Source organism: Rhododendron vialii, chromosome 3a (genome assembly GCF_030253575.1).
Source record: "Rhododendron vialii isolate Sample 1 chromosome 3a, ASM3025357v1".
NCBI classification, from domain to species: Eukaryota; Viridiplantae; Streptophyta; class Magnoliopsida; order Ericales; family Ericaceae; genus Rhododendron; species Rhododendron vialii.
Window position 1 is genome coordinate 36241541 of NC_080559.1, and position 13978 is coordinate 36255518.

General features: G+C 39.0%; 2 pseudogenes; one reads left to right on the plus strand and one right to left on the minus strand.

Annotated features, from left to right (window-relative positions):
• The window catches only part of LOC131321385 (protein argonaute PNH1-like), a 33065-nt pseudogene that overhangs the window by 1006 nt on the left and 18081 nt on the right, over positions 1 to 13978 (minus strand).
• On the plus strand, positions 852 to 6847 carry LOC131321382 (glucan endo-1,3-beta-glucosidase 8-like; annotated as a pseudogene).

The following is a 13978-nucleotide window of genomic DNA, read 5'->3' on the forward strand; positions in this document are numbered from 1 at the left end:
TCAATAGTAAGCCTATGGAGTGCCAATACGTTTGCCATCAAGCATATAAGGTAAACAAAAAACAGATGAAATGGAAAACAAAGAAAAGTACAGAAAATTGGACCCTTGTCACCAATGATTAGTTATTACCTTCCAATGGTTAGGCAGAAAATTGTTCAGTTCAAAGACTAAACTGGTCTATCACTTTGAATAGCATGATGTTGTGATTCATGAAGTGTTTCCTAAGATGTATGTTGGGCAGATATGAACACACCTAAGTTGGGAAGTCCTGAAACATTAGAAAAGCAGGAGGGAAAAACATCTTATTTCCATATGCCTTTAGCCACCATTTTTAGCCTCATGTTTTTCATAGACATGCATGCAAAAAGCCAATAAGATTGAAGCAAACAGTAAAAGGCGCTACAAATTTTGCTTTCATGTTGGTGAGTATAGAGAACATAAAGAGTGCAAAAACAAACCTAGAAATAGAGCCTGTGGGGGATCGTTTCAGTCGGTCACTCCGGCGTTAAATTGACCCCTCGTCCTGCTCCTGTCATGGTAGCATTCAAATAAGAATTTAGAGCAAACAGTAAAAGGCCCTACAAATTTTGCTTTCCAGTCGGCGAGTACAGAGAACATAAACAGTGCGAAAACAAACCTAGAAATCGAGCCCGTGCGAGATAGTTTCAGTCGGTCACTCCGGCCTAAAATTGGCCTCTCACCTCCAAACTTGGTCAAGCATTTTGTCGAACACGAAAAAAGCAGTCAATTATATCAAGCATTCTGTCGAACACAAAAAAGGCAATCAATTATATCTACAGTTTTAGGAAAAAATTGGAGAGAAAATGGAAGAGGGGTAGTCGACCTACCAGATGGAGAGAGAGGGGGGTGAGGCGGCGGTTGGCGGCGAAGCAGATTTGAGGGAGGAGTTAAAGAGAAGTATTTGTAGGCCATGAGAGAGTGAGTGAAAGAGAGAGGTGGGGTTGTGGGAGAGAGGCCCACAGTGGTGGCAGTTGAGGAGTTGGGAGAGAGAGAGAGATATGGATGATGGAGTTGGTGGTGTGGTGAATTTCTGATTGTGTGAACGTGGGTCTGTTATTTGTGTGCCGTAATTCTATTCAATTATTATAGCCGTTGGTGATCAACCCCACCCCAGTGTACCACCTCCTCCTCTACTATCCCCACCCAAACAAGACACACTACACTGTTTATTGGGTTGGGGTTCCCCTCTTTCACAGAAAGTTTCCGTCATTGATACTTCTTCTACTGTACTACTAACTGGACTAGTAGTAGTAGTAGTAGTAGTAGAGTGTGTGTGTGTGTGTATCTATACATATACACACATAATCCTCTGGTTTTTCATTCCTAACCTTTACTTTGCTTCCTTCCCCTGGGGATACTCTACTCTGTATTTCTTTGCAGAATAGCAGTTGTTCTATTTTCGGATTCATTCACAGGTTCGTTTTCTTTCCCTTCATTTGAATTTCTCTCTTCTTTTTTTCTTCTAAAACTTGTCCCCTTTAATCTTCAACTCATCTGTCTTCACTATATATATATATATATATACATATATATATATATACATATATATATATATATATGTATGTATGTGTGTGTGTGTATCTTATTCTCCATTTCTGTTGGATTCCAATAGCCCCGTATCTATTTCTGAATCTATCCGTTTCACTGCTTCTGGCTCTAGTATTTTACAAATTACAACTATCGCTTCCGCTTCTTCTCTTTGTTTGTTTTGCTCCCTCTCCTTTTTCTCTCTTCCTCTGTGTGTGTGTGTGTGTGTGTGTGTGTGTGTTGACAATAACGTGTTTCAGCTCACCCTTCGTATACGCGTCTGTTAAGTGGGTGTAACCTTTATGCCCTCTGGTGTGTTAGTGGGGTGAGATTTATTAGGGATTGATTCCCCCTAACCCACCACTATTTACATAGTAGGAGAGGAGTACTCCTACTTTTCTCTACACGATCTCATCTCATCTCTTCGTGGGAAATATCCCTGGGTTTTCGCTCATATATACCCATCAACCACCTCCAAAAACAACACACCCCTTTTACTACAAAACCCAAAAGAGGCAGGCATAGCAGACCTTTTTCTTCAACTTCCCTGGAACCAACAAGTAATTTTATATTTTACTCTTATTTTCTCACAAAATTACTCCACTTTTTAGCATGATTGATATACTATATTAATAGGAGTAGGAAAAAACAACCCATTTCAGTTCACTCACTGATTTTTCGTTGTCATTTGGTTGAGAAAATGTCGGATGTGTGGGTTTGGCTGTGTTTATTGGTTGTGGGTCAAATGGGGGGGTGGTTTACTTGTGGGGGTAGAGGGGCGAGGTGTGAACTAGGTTTGGCTGTGTTTAGTGGTTCAGATGTTGACGGACAATGGAATTCAGAAGGTGAAGCTGTTTAATGCGGCTCAGTCCACCATCAGTGCTCTTGCTGGATCAAGCATTGAGGTTATGGTTGCCATACCTAATGATCAGCTCGCTACCATGACTGATTACAAGCGTGCTAAGCAGTGGGTGCAGCGCAACATCTCCCGTTACAATTTCAATGGAGGTGTTAACATCAAGTGAGCTTTTTCTCCCTCCCTTTCCATTCCATGGTGTCCTTCAATTCAATTATAGATTCAGTTGTTGAACCATTATGATTACGATTTGTATTACACCTGACCTAAACAAGGTTTGATTCTTGGGAGAATTTTATAAATTGCTCTACTTACAGGAAGTTTTTCTTCACGCCTTGCATAAATTTAGATTTCAGATGATTGAATTATTCAACTTGTTAGAGAAAGAACTCTATTTCGATAATTTTATTATGTTTCACCAAGGCAATAAGCCTTTCATGATTCAAGGAGAATTAAATGTTAATGCCGTAATGAAGAAGTGGGTCTCGTATTGGCTGCCTTAATTGTGATGTATCCATCTTCCAATGTGCATTAAATGGGATGAGGCCTTCAACTTTGGCCCATCCCAAAATGTTTCAGAAGATATTATGCCTGCACTACCTTCCCCCTCATCTGAGCTGAGCTGACCCGTTGTTGAAAGCATCCCATTTAATGGATGGATATTGAGCCTGCATTCCCTTCCCCCTTAGCTAAGTTGGTCCATTTTTTCATTTATACAAGCGATGAACCTTGAATGGCACGGCTAATTTGCACTCTCCAGTTTTTGAGATCTCCCCATAAACCCGAACTAATATTACTCTTTTTTAATCCAGTTTAGTGCTATTGCTAGATCAAGCATTATTTACCTTTTTGACCTTTAATCATCGTTTTTTTTTTTTTACCTTTTCTATGCCAAGATACCAAACCTCTTTTATGTTTGGGCTGGGAAAGTTTGAGCGTTATTTTCATCAATTTAAGGGAGAAACAAAGGGGCTGGCACGGAATTATGTGTGATTTTTCTTTTTTCAGAAAAAATAGGAAGTATTGTGTGGCTTACATTTACTTACGGAGTGTAGATAGATAGATAGATAGAAGCCTGCCTTCCTTTCTACCCTTGTTTAGGAACAATTGCTAACCATTGTATTGCGGTGTGGTTTCCAAGGACGGATGGATAGTTGTGCATTATCACTCTCATAGTTTTCCTTCTTTCTTTTTTGTTTCCAAGTGGTACACTTGAGTAAAGTTGTTTTCCTTCTCCTATTCTTTTGTTCTTGGAGTACCCCTGGAAGTGAAGCAAAGAGTTATTTTCATTCCGTTATTTTTCTTGACTTTCTTCCCTGGTGAACATTGTATCGACAAAAGAACCAATATGGCTGGTTGACAAGAATTGATTGCTCCATCAAATCTAGTTAGCATTAACTTTATCCAAAAAAGTTTTTTCCTTTAGAACTTTGCAAAGATAACAAAACTGGTGTTGTTTGTTTGGAAAATTTGGATTGCTTCTTAAATACTACCAAAGATAACAAAACAGGTGTGGTTTGTTTGAAAATTTGGATTGCATCTTAAATACTACCAGGCAGCTACGATAATGAAATGTTGTTTGTTCTTTCTCTGAGGAATATAACTTTGACTACATACCTTTTATTATGTCAGCCCAGATCAGCTGTGGACTGGATGTTTACTGTCACTTTTAGCGGAAGACAACTTCTTAGTGGTTGAAAGGGGGTGTCAGAGATCTTATTTTTAGGGGCTCATGGCATGTAGAATAACATCCATTGGAAGGGTTGTCACCAAGACATTCGTCCCTGTTGACATGATTTCTAGTTTTTCAATTTGTTGAAACCTGTTGTCATGATTTCGACAAGTGAAGAACTTGTGATTGTGGTTGAATTCAACTTGTACATCCTGAATTTTGTTCGCAGTGCTGTTGCTTAGACTACAGTTTAAGTATCTAGAGTGGAATAGTTCGTCCTTCTTAGATGGATGTGTTGCATTATAGAATCATGTTAGCGAATTACCAGATCATGAAAACAGGAATCATTTTATGAATTTCACATGGAACTTTTTCAGAAGTCTCGATTCATTTCTCTAGACGATAACTTTACCGCCCGTTTTTCACTACTAGGACACTAATGCTCAACTTTGTGAATGGTATCTCCCAATTTAACTTATTCGTATTAGTTTCATCTTCTATTTTGAATCAGGTATGTAGCAGTTGGGAATGAACCATTTCTCGAATCCTACAACAATTCGTTCTTGAATGTTACCTTCTCAGCCCTTCAGAACATTCAAAATGCTTGAATGAAGCCGGTGTTGGTGACTCCATAAATGCTACTGTGCCCTTAAATGCTGATGTCTATGGATTGCCTCAGAACAATCCAGTCCCATCTGCTGGAAGGTTCAGGTCAAATATCAGTGGACTCATGACTCAGATTGTCCAATTCCTTAACCAGAACAATGCACTCTTCACAGTAAATATTTACCCTTTCCTGAGTCTCTATGGCAATGACAACTTCCCAATTGACTATACTTTCTTTGATGGAGTTACTGCTCCTGTTGTCGATAATAATGGTATCCAATATACTAATGCCTTTGATGCCAACTTTGATACCTTGGTTTCAACCTTGAACGCAGCGGGTTTCGGTGGCCTGACTGTTTTAGTAGGCAAGGTTGGGTGGCCCACGGACGGTGATAAGAATGCGAACTCGAATACCGCTTATAGGTTTTACAATGGTCTTTTGCCAAGACTGGCAGCTAACAAGGGCACCCCACTTCGGCCAGGATACATAGAAGTTTACTTGTTTGGGTTTATTGATGAGGATGCGAAGAGCGTTGCTCCTGGGAATTTTGAGCACCACTGGGGGATTTTCAGGTATGATGGGCAACCCAAATACCTTATGGATCTTTCTGGCCAAGGTCAAAACAAGTATCTTGTGGCTGCACAGGATGTGCAATATTTACCTAAGACATGGTGCATGTAAATCCAAATGCCAAGGATTTGAGCAAACTTGCAGATAATATTAATTATGTTTGTACTTTCTCTCAGATTGTACGGCACATGGGTATGGGTCTTCTTGTAATGGTTTGGATGCTAATGGAAATGCTTCATATGGATTTAATATGTACTACCAGGTCCAGAATCAATACGACTTGAGTTGTAATTTCCAAGGTGACTACACAAGATATATCATAAGGAAATTGCAATTTCACAATTCAAATCGCATCATCTTCTACCCAGTGGCATTCTCCTCTGGCATGGGCAGTTTTGGCGGTATCTACACTTGCGTTGCTATAGAGTTGTACTTGTTTTTACTTTGCTGTCGTGAGTATTTTGTATTTTGGGCCGCTAGTTATTTTTTTGCTAAAGATTCTTTAAATGAGCTACTGGGAATTCATTTTTATCTTTGAGTTTATGAACACAACGCCTCCATTTGAAGTTTGAGATTTATAATCCCATCATACAGTTTATTCACAGAGTTGTCATCATATGGTTTTACAGAATAGCTTTGTGAGCCCGTGTTCTAAAAGTCAACTGCCTAGGCCGATTAGTCCTCCCTTAGGTGCTAGGCAGTGGTCCAACGCCTAGATTAGGCAGCCGACTAGTCCCCCCGGCCCTAGGCGGCCGATTAGTTGGCACCTAGGCACTAGGTGCCCCTTTCCCGCCTAACTAACGCCTAGCGGTTTTTAAAACATTTGGAATACTTAAATCTTAATTGGACTTCTTGGTTCCTGTATGTACATATACCTAAGTAAACATATGTTACTCCTCCGGCTATAATGCTGAGGATTACACTTGATTGAACCTACTTTCAAGGTGATGAAGAATTCTCAGTTAGATATAAGCTTTGATTGTCTGGTAAGTGTCTCATTGTTCAATCCTTTTAATATGAAATCTCACCTTGCCTCTTGTCATTGGGAAAGTAAACTATTTACCTTGTCTCCTAGTAGGAAAGTGAACTATTTGTCAATATAGGTAGGCTTTTGATAATTCCTCAAATTAGTGTATCATATGCTTGTTTTCCATAGAGAATAACTATGGTTGTTACCACATTATTTCAGGCTTGCAACTTGCATGATAGTTGAGGGGCAAAGATATTCGGGCAAAGATATTCAAAAGGGCTGAATGATAAGCAGATAACTTCTTTGTTAAAATTTTCATGCCAAAGACTTCAGGAACAAAAAGCAAAAATATTGCGGGTTTGCATCTTCAGTAGTTGTTGTTTCCATGCTTCTCCGATAAAAAAACCTTTGAAGTATAAAAACTTGGTTCATACTACTTTTATTTTGAGAGAAGAGACCTGTTTGTTTCCTTTTCACGTTCCGTTGTCCTTTTACAAAAATTACAACATTCTTGTTTTGTTTTTTTTTGATCGGCTACAATAGACTTCTTTGGTGAAGTGTTTGCTAGAAAATTTCCGGGAATAATCAAATTTTTAGGACACGCCAAAAGATGATTTTGATTATCCTTACCTGTTTTCGCATGAAAGTTGAAGATGACTTCAGAATGATAGTTGTTTTCTGACATTCGTTCATTTCATTTCTGAAAACAAGAACAACAATAACCGAAGTGAGAACGAAGAGAAGGAAATCAGTACAAGGATAGTTGGTACTTGGAGGAAATTAATAAGCATAGTTGGTACATGTCCAGACAATTCACCAAAGTGGATACAACGGAGGAAGATCCTTATGTGAAGGAGTTTGGTATCAGTATAGATGACAAGCCTGCACAAGTTGAAGCTCGAGTTCTTCCAGCCCCATGGGTAAGTCCTATGCTACATCCAATTCAGTGATAGCTTCCATATCAATTTATGTTAACATTTGTCCTTCTTTTGCCTTTTCATAGTTGCAAACTTGAAATACAATGATTATGGCAAAGTGAAAGAGTTTTGACCTGAAGTTGGTCAGTGTAACATGGCAAATAAGGTAAGCTGTCCGTGGGCGAAAATATTCAATTTTTGCAAGTAAACACCTTTGGTATAACATCTAGATAAGGGTTAGAAGGTGATTTTCTTGCAATAATACAAAAAGTGATAAATGGGAGCACCGTAAATTACTGGACTTGTATCAACTTCTCACGAAGTGTTTAAGATAGCACGGTTCATGGTTTTTGTCATCAATTGGTCCAAATGTGCCAAGGCTCTGGCATGGTAAGCTTTTTGATCAGCCAAAACCTAGCTACTGTGGAATTTGATTAATTTTGGTTATTGATTTTTTTCCATAGTCGACATGACTTTGTTTTATTTTAGGAATTCAACTTTGAGCCAATAATTCCTATCCCCGCAGCAAGACCAGATCAAGTAAAGAAAGCCTTGAAATATGTATGTAGTGCTGCTGCAAGTAAACTTGGAGGCAAAGAACTAGTTACTTATTGTCATTCTTCTAGACAACAATGGTTCCTTGTGTGGTATGTGGGTTATGTGGCCATGATTAATTTAAAAGGTTGCAGTTTAGTTTTCTGTCGCTTAAGAAACTGAAATTCATGTGCCTTACATACGGAATTTATAATTGTTTGATCCCATCTATTCTTGGATCTATAGACTTTGAACTATGGCATTTCGGGTTTAAAAAAAAAAAGATTTCTAGGACGAAATGATAGATACCATGCGAAGTAGTCTAGACTAAAGTTAGCACGTGTTTCCAAATCAGGTGATTTGAAACGAATTTTTGAAACCGAGCTGGGGTTGATTTCTCAGTGCTGTCTTACAAAGTATGTATTGAAGATTAGCAAATAGTACATGGCTAATGTATCGCTTAAGATTAACGTCAAGGTCTGTCATAAACATACTGGGTTATTCTTTCTTAGTGTCCCGTTACTCTTACTGATTCAGAGTGAATCTCGCAGAACACCTTTCAAAAACTGTTTGGTAGCAGTTTTCAGAATGAAATTAGCAAAAATAAAGAGCACTAGCAAAAATAAAGAGAACTAGCAACTATTTTTTGGAAATAAAAGTACTTATCATTGTATATCTTACTCATTTTCTTGGAAAAACTATTTTCAAAAGTTTGAAAAAAATAGTTTTAAATGTTTCTCAAGCATGGGTTCTGTCTGAAAAATAATGAGAAGAATTGTTTGACCAAATAAGAATTTGGAATAATGTTCTGCATATTAACTATGAAAGCTGCAAATCAAATAGAGCTCCCTCTAGCATTGAATTTGTGGGTTGTCTTATTTATTTTTAGATGGGAGGGAGGAATACTGTACTGTTGGACGCCTTGCGCTGGAGAATTCCCTTAGTAAGAGACATTCCAACAATAATATTTGGAGCTGATGTGACTCATCCAAGTCTAGAGAGGATTGTAGACCATCTATAGCTGCTGTAAGAATATCAAACTTTGTATTCCTTCAAAATCTATTTTTCTATTGGTTTACTTTTTAAGCTCATCCTAACTACTTTTGTATAGGTTGTAGCCTCTCAGGACTAGCCAGAAGTTACAAAATACGCTGGTTTAGTGTGCGCTCAGCCTCATCACCAAGAACTTATTCAAGACTTGTACAAAACCTGGCAAGATCCCAAAGGTGGCACAGTTACTGGAGGCATGATCAGGTACATGTTTATGACCCCAAACTCCTTCGACTTTGCGTCCTCTTAATTTTGTTAATTTGGCTGTATCAAAGTAACTATAGCACATATCTGCCTTCATGTCTGGCTGGACATGCACCGAATTATGTATGCTAAAAAGTCAAATAGGTATTGCAACTAGCCAACTAGGTTTAATTCTCCCATCCATGCCTGGCTTTGAGATTTCCAAGGTAGTCAGGGTTTGAAAAAGGGGCCTATCTTATTTTAGTATATTAATTAGTTGTACGATATGGGAAAAAAGCAAGCCAGGTAGTTCAGTGGCAAAGTTGTTGTACCACATCTTTAGAACCACCCCAGGTCATGGGTTCAAGCCGTGAAAGCGTCGTTTCAAAAACTTTTTTTTGTACATTTTCCAAAACTGTTAAGGGTTAAAAACTAACTATGGCCGGGGATCGAACTTGAGACCCCAAACTTAGAGCACCGGACTGGGCCTGCTCCCATCGTATACGTAAAGTATATCTATGTTAAGATGTGAACACCATTATATCTGAACATTGAGCAAGTATCTAAGAAAACTAAAATGAGTCGGTGTTCTTCGACGTGAGAATCAGATGAATATCATGGACGTATATCCACACGTGACATTTGCGCCCACGTCTATGTAACATGGATTGTGTGGTCAAGTGTCATGTCACAACTTATATGTCCAATGGAAGTTTGGAGATTGTCTGAGTGAGATCTTTCGATGGAATAGTATCTTGAATCAGTTGATACGGAATACTAACCCCTGACACTGCAGTAGCGGAGAGGCAAATTATGATAATGACTTCCAAAATTTCGAGAATTCTAGAAGTTCATTTTCATACGAAAGTCTGTTTAGTAGTCTATTTTCATTTGCAAATTGTGATAATGACTTCCAGAATTTGAGGAAGTAGCAAAAGTAAACTTCCAGAATTTTTTAAAACATTAAACATAAAAGTATAAAACATAAAGTGAACGGTTACCAAAAAAAGGCCAAAGTTTTTGCTTATGATGTGCTCACTTCGTAACCCAACGTAACAATTTGAAGTTTGCAACTGCAGAGAGCTTTTACTATCTTTTCAGAAGGCAACCGAACAAAAACCATTGAGAATTATATTTTACAGGTACTCTACTTTTAATTTTCCATAGACAAGCTTCCCTTCTAAATTCCCTCTGGCTTAGTTGTTTATGAATTATGGTTAGCTACTGACGCCTTGTTTTGCTTTTTCCATTGAATTGCGTACATAGGGATGGCGTTAATGATGGGCAATTCTACCAAGTTCTACTATATGAACTTGATGCGATTCGCAAGGCTGGTTCCACATGCTCAACTCTACAATGCATATATCACGAACATGTTTGTGCTTATAATATGCATTGTATCTAGGCTTGCGCATCATTGGAACCAAGTTATCAACCTCCAGTAACATTCATTGTTGTCCAAATGCGTCACCACACCTGACTCTTTGCACACAACCACAATGATAGAAGTAGCACTGACATGGGCGGCAACGTCTTACCAGGACTGACTGAATAAGAAGGGCACGACCACCATATGAAAGAACCCTACTAGACCAACCTGCAATCCTTTGATGTGTCTTCTCCTTAAGCTGAATATAGTCTTCATATTTAAGCCTAGTAGAGATAAGTGACACTCCCAAATATTTCACTGGGAGTTTGCCTTCTGGAAAGACACGTGATAAACGTTCCTAGATACTTCACACAGAAGTTCGAAAGCTGAGTTTGGTGTTGGCCCAAAGTTCACATGTCTGATGAAAACACACTAAACTTCTCATATTAGGAAAGATTGGTGCAAACAGTTCTTATATTCTTTCATTTGTATATCCATTCAATGATGCAATTTGTTTGTCCTAAAGTTAGCATAACTAAATGGAGGTCTGGTCATCAAATGAAAACGGCACCACCTTCAATCAAGCAAAGGTATTTTGATAGCAAAATGTGTGTTTTCTACATGCTTAACTATGGCAAATCACTTTTAACTAATATACTATAGAAAATTGAACTCTTATGTAGGATTAGACAAACTAAAAAGTAGAACAAATTAATAATTAAAGGATTCTTTAAAGGCATTTAGTGATTTACTTTACACTTCAACATATGTTGATGGAAAGCTTTATAACTGTAGCACGTGATACAAGGTTATGTTTGGCAAACCATTACTCAAATTATCATTTTTACAAAATAACTACTAATAAAAAGCACTTATGAAACTAATTCCTTGTCGTCGAGACTTGACATAAAAAACCGTAGAGCTTGTGGCATCCCAATGTCATTTGGGAGAGATCAAATTCTAGGCCATCTTTATATGGCCTTGCCAGAACTGACTTCATCAATTCCCTCAGTTGTTTAATATCTCGTATTGTTCTAAAAGCTAAATCTGCACCCCAAAAAAAATTATATCTTTTGAAGAGAGAAAGAGGCTGATTAAGCAAAATATTGACTATGTTATATACCTCCTGCTACACAAGATATTCGGATGTCACACAACTTTGCTGAGCTTCTATTCACCACTGAAATAGAATTCTTCAAATCTCCACAATGAGCTCCATTCTCATAGAGAAATAAAAGCACCATGAGAACATCCCTAAAAAAGACAAAGGAAATTGCTCAATTCATTCAATCTTGCTTCACGATGCTTACTTCACATTATAAAACTAGAAGAGAAAATGAGATACCTAAATATGGGTATGAAGGCTGGGCCAATAAACTCCTACCAAGATATTTGAGTGTCTTTCGATTCGAGCGATACGAATGCTTGGTGTTCTTGTTCCACCCAATCCTCTATGTCCATATGGACTTGTTCGATCACCACCTCATATTTGTCTTTTCTACAAGTGGCTTCTACTATTCTTGGATTCTTGAACTTCCTCAGCAAGTTGTAATGATTGATAGCATCTTCTTCGGTCAAGAAAAACTCCACACTAACAGGTACTGGTGTACCACTCAACCACGGTACGCCAATCCCCTTACCCTTCCATTGGGAATCTACATAATACTGAATTTCGGCTATTTTCGTAAACAGTACGGATTTACCTCCATGTTCTTTATCTCCATCCGGTGCTTCAATTGCCTCAACTTCATCTTCTTTATCTCCATCCGGTTCATCCGATACTTCAATGGCCCTAATTGCCACGGCGGCATCACCCTTCTTGTTATCCTTCTTCTTTGGTGGAGAATCTTCGAGCAAATCTACTATTATGGCATTATCTTCAACAATGTTTTTACACTCTGCGATCCAGTCCTTCATCGTTTTCTTTTCCTTCTCTTGGGTTTCCGGGAGCAGAACAAACACTTTCTAACAAGCTGCCAGCGCTGCCTTCTTTCTCGCATCATCGTTGGTCGGCGATAATTCTTTAGCCATCGATAACTTGGAATCACATGAACGGAGTACAACCTATACACCTGACCCTCGACTGTCTTCCAATTCTTTCGGTTTAGGTAGCTTCTCCCATATCTCCACAGCCTTCAGATTGAACTCGAACGTGTCGCCGGCTATCTTGCTATCTAACCTCATCATCGCCGCTCCGCAATAGTATGGATACCCAGACGACTTATTATTATCGCGGATGGATTTGATTTGTTTTACCCCTCCTGCTCAGTTTCCACCGTTAAAAAACTCCATAGCCTCAGAATAGCTTTGTGAGCCCGTGTTCTAAAAGTCGACTGCCTAGGCCGATTATTCCTCGCCTAGGTGCCAGGCAGTGGTCCAATGCCTAAATTAGGCAGCCGACTAGTCCCCCCAGGCCTTAGGCGGCCGATTAGTTGGCACCTAGGTGCTAGGTGCCCCATTTCCACCTGACTAACGCCTAGCGATTTTTAGAACATTTGGAATACTTAAATCTTAATTGGACTTCTTGGTTCCTGTATGTACATATACCTAAGTAAACATATATTACTCCTCAGGCTATAATGCTGAGGATTACACTTGATTGAACCTACTTTCAAGGTGATGAAGAATTCTCAGTTAGATATAAGTTTTGATTGTCTGGTAAGTGTCTCATTGTTCAATCCTCTTAATATGAAATCTCACCTTTGACTCTTGTCATTGGGTGTAAATGTAGCTCATGGAGCGTATGAAATTCAGCTTCCCTTAAGGAGGGAATGGCCACACCAGTTTTTTGTTCACTTAAAGATGAATTCACCAGCGAAATTCCATTGAAGTAGTCTCAATCTTCTGGTTATGTCTATCGAACGCATTTTGAATCAGGAAAACTTTGACTAGATTATCATGCACAAATTTATTGGTAACTCGGTTATGTGTCTCTTATTTCTTGATACTTGGGTCTGTGTGCGTTATGTTCAGTAGTTCCTCTGATTGCAAATATGCATATATTTGCGGTTATATGCTATGTAGTTTAGTGGATGTCTGTAGACACCCTATTTTGGACTGTTCGGAACAGTTTACTTATGGTTTTTGTCTCCCCATTGATGATTACGGTCAAGAACATCCCTATGCCAACGGTGTGTTTGAGCTTTGAGTGTCCTGAACCTCATTTAAACATTTGTCGAGCCTTACCCAGACCCTTCAAGCCAGAACCAAATGGCCTCAACAAAACCATACTTGCTTACGCCAGTACCTTTCTGGCGTGCACCGATCAACTGCCACGTGTCAGTCATCGGCCGTTGACTCAGTTGTCACCGGCGCACGCAGGTACAATATAGGCGCACGCCAGTCAAAAGCCAGTCAAATATCATTATTCAACCACGTGCTCAAGACTTTTGTGGCCACCCTGACGTAGGCTACAGTTCCCCTAATGATTACACTCTGCAGAGGCGTTCCCATCTCTCTCCTACATCTTCCATCACCTAGTCCCATGCATTTAATGCATAGGAGGCTCACTCACTAACTAAACCAGCCCTTAACCCATCTGGTTTCAGCCCTTCCTCAGTCACCTTTTGGCTATAAATACACCCCGTGTATTCATTTGCAAGGGTTTAATCCCTTTAAGAGCTAAAAAGCCTCTATTTCCCTTTGTCATTTTTGGTCTCCTTGTTTCCTCTCTCTTCCTCCATTGCAAGAGAAAAAAGGCAG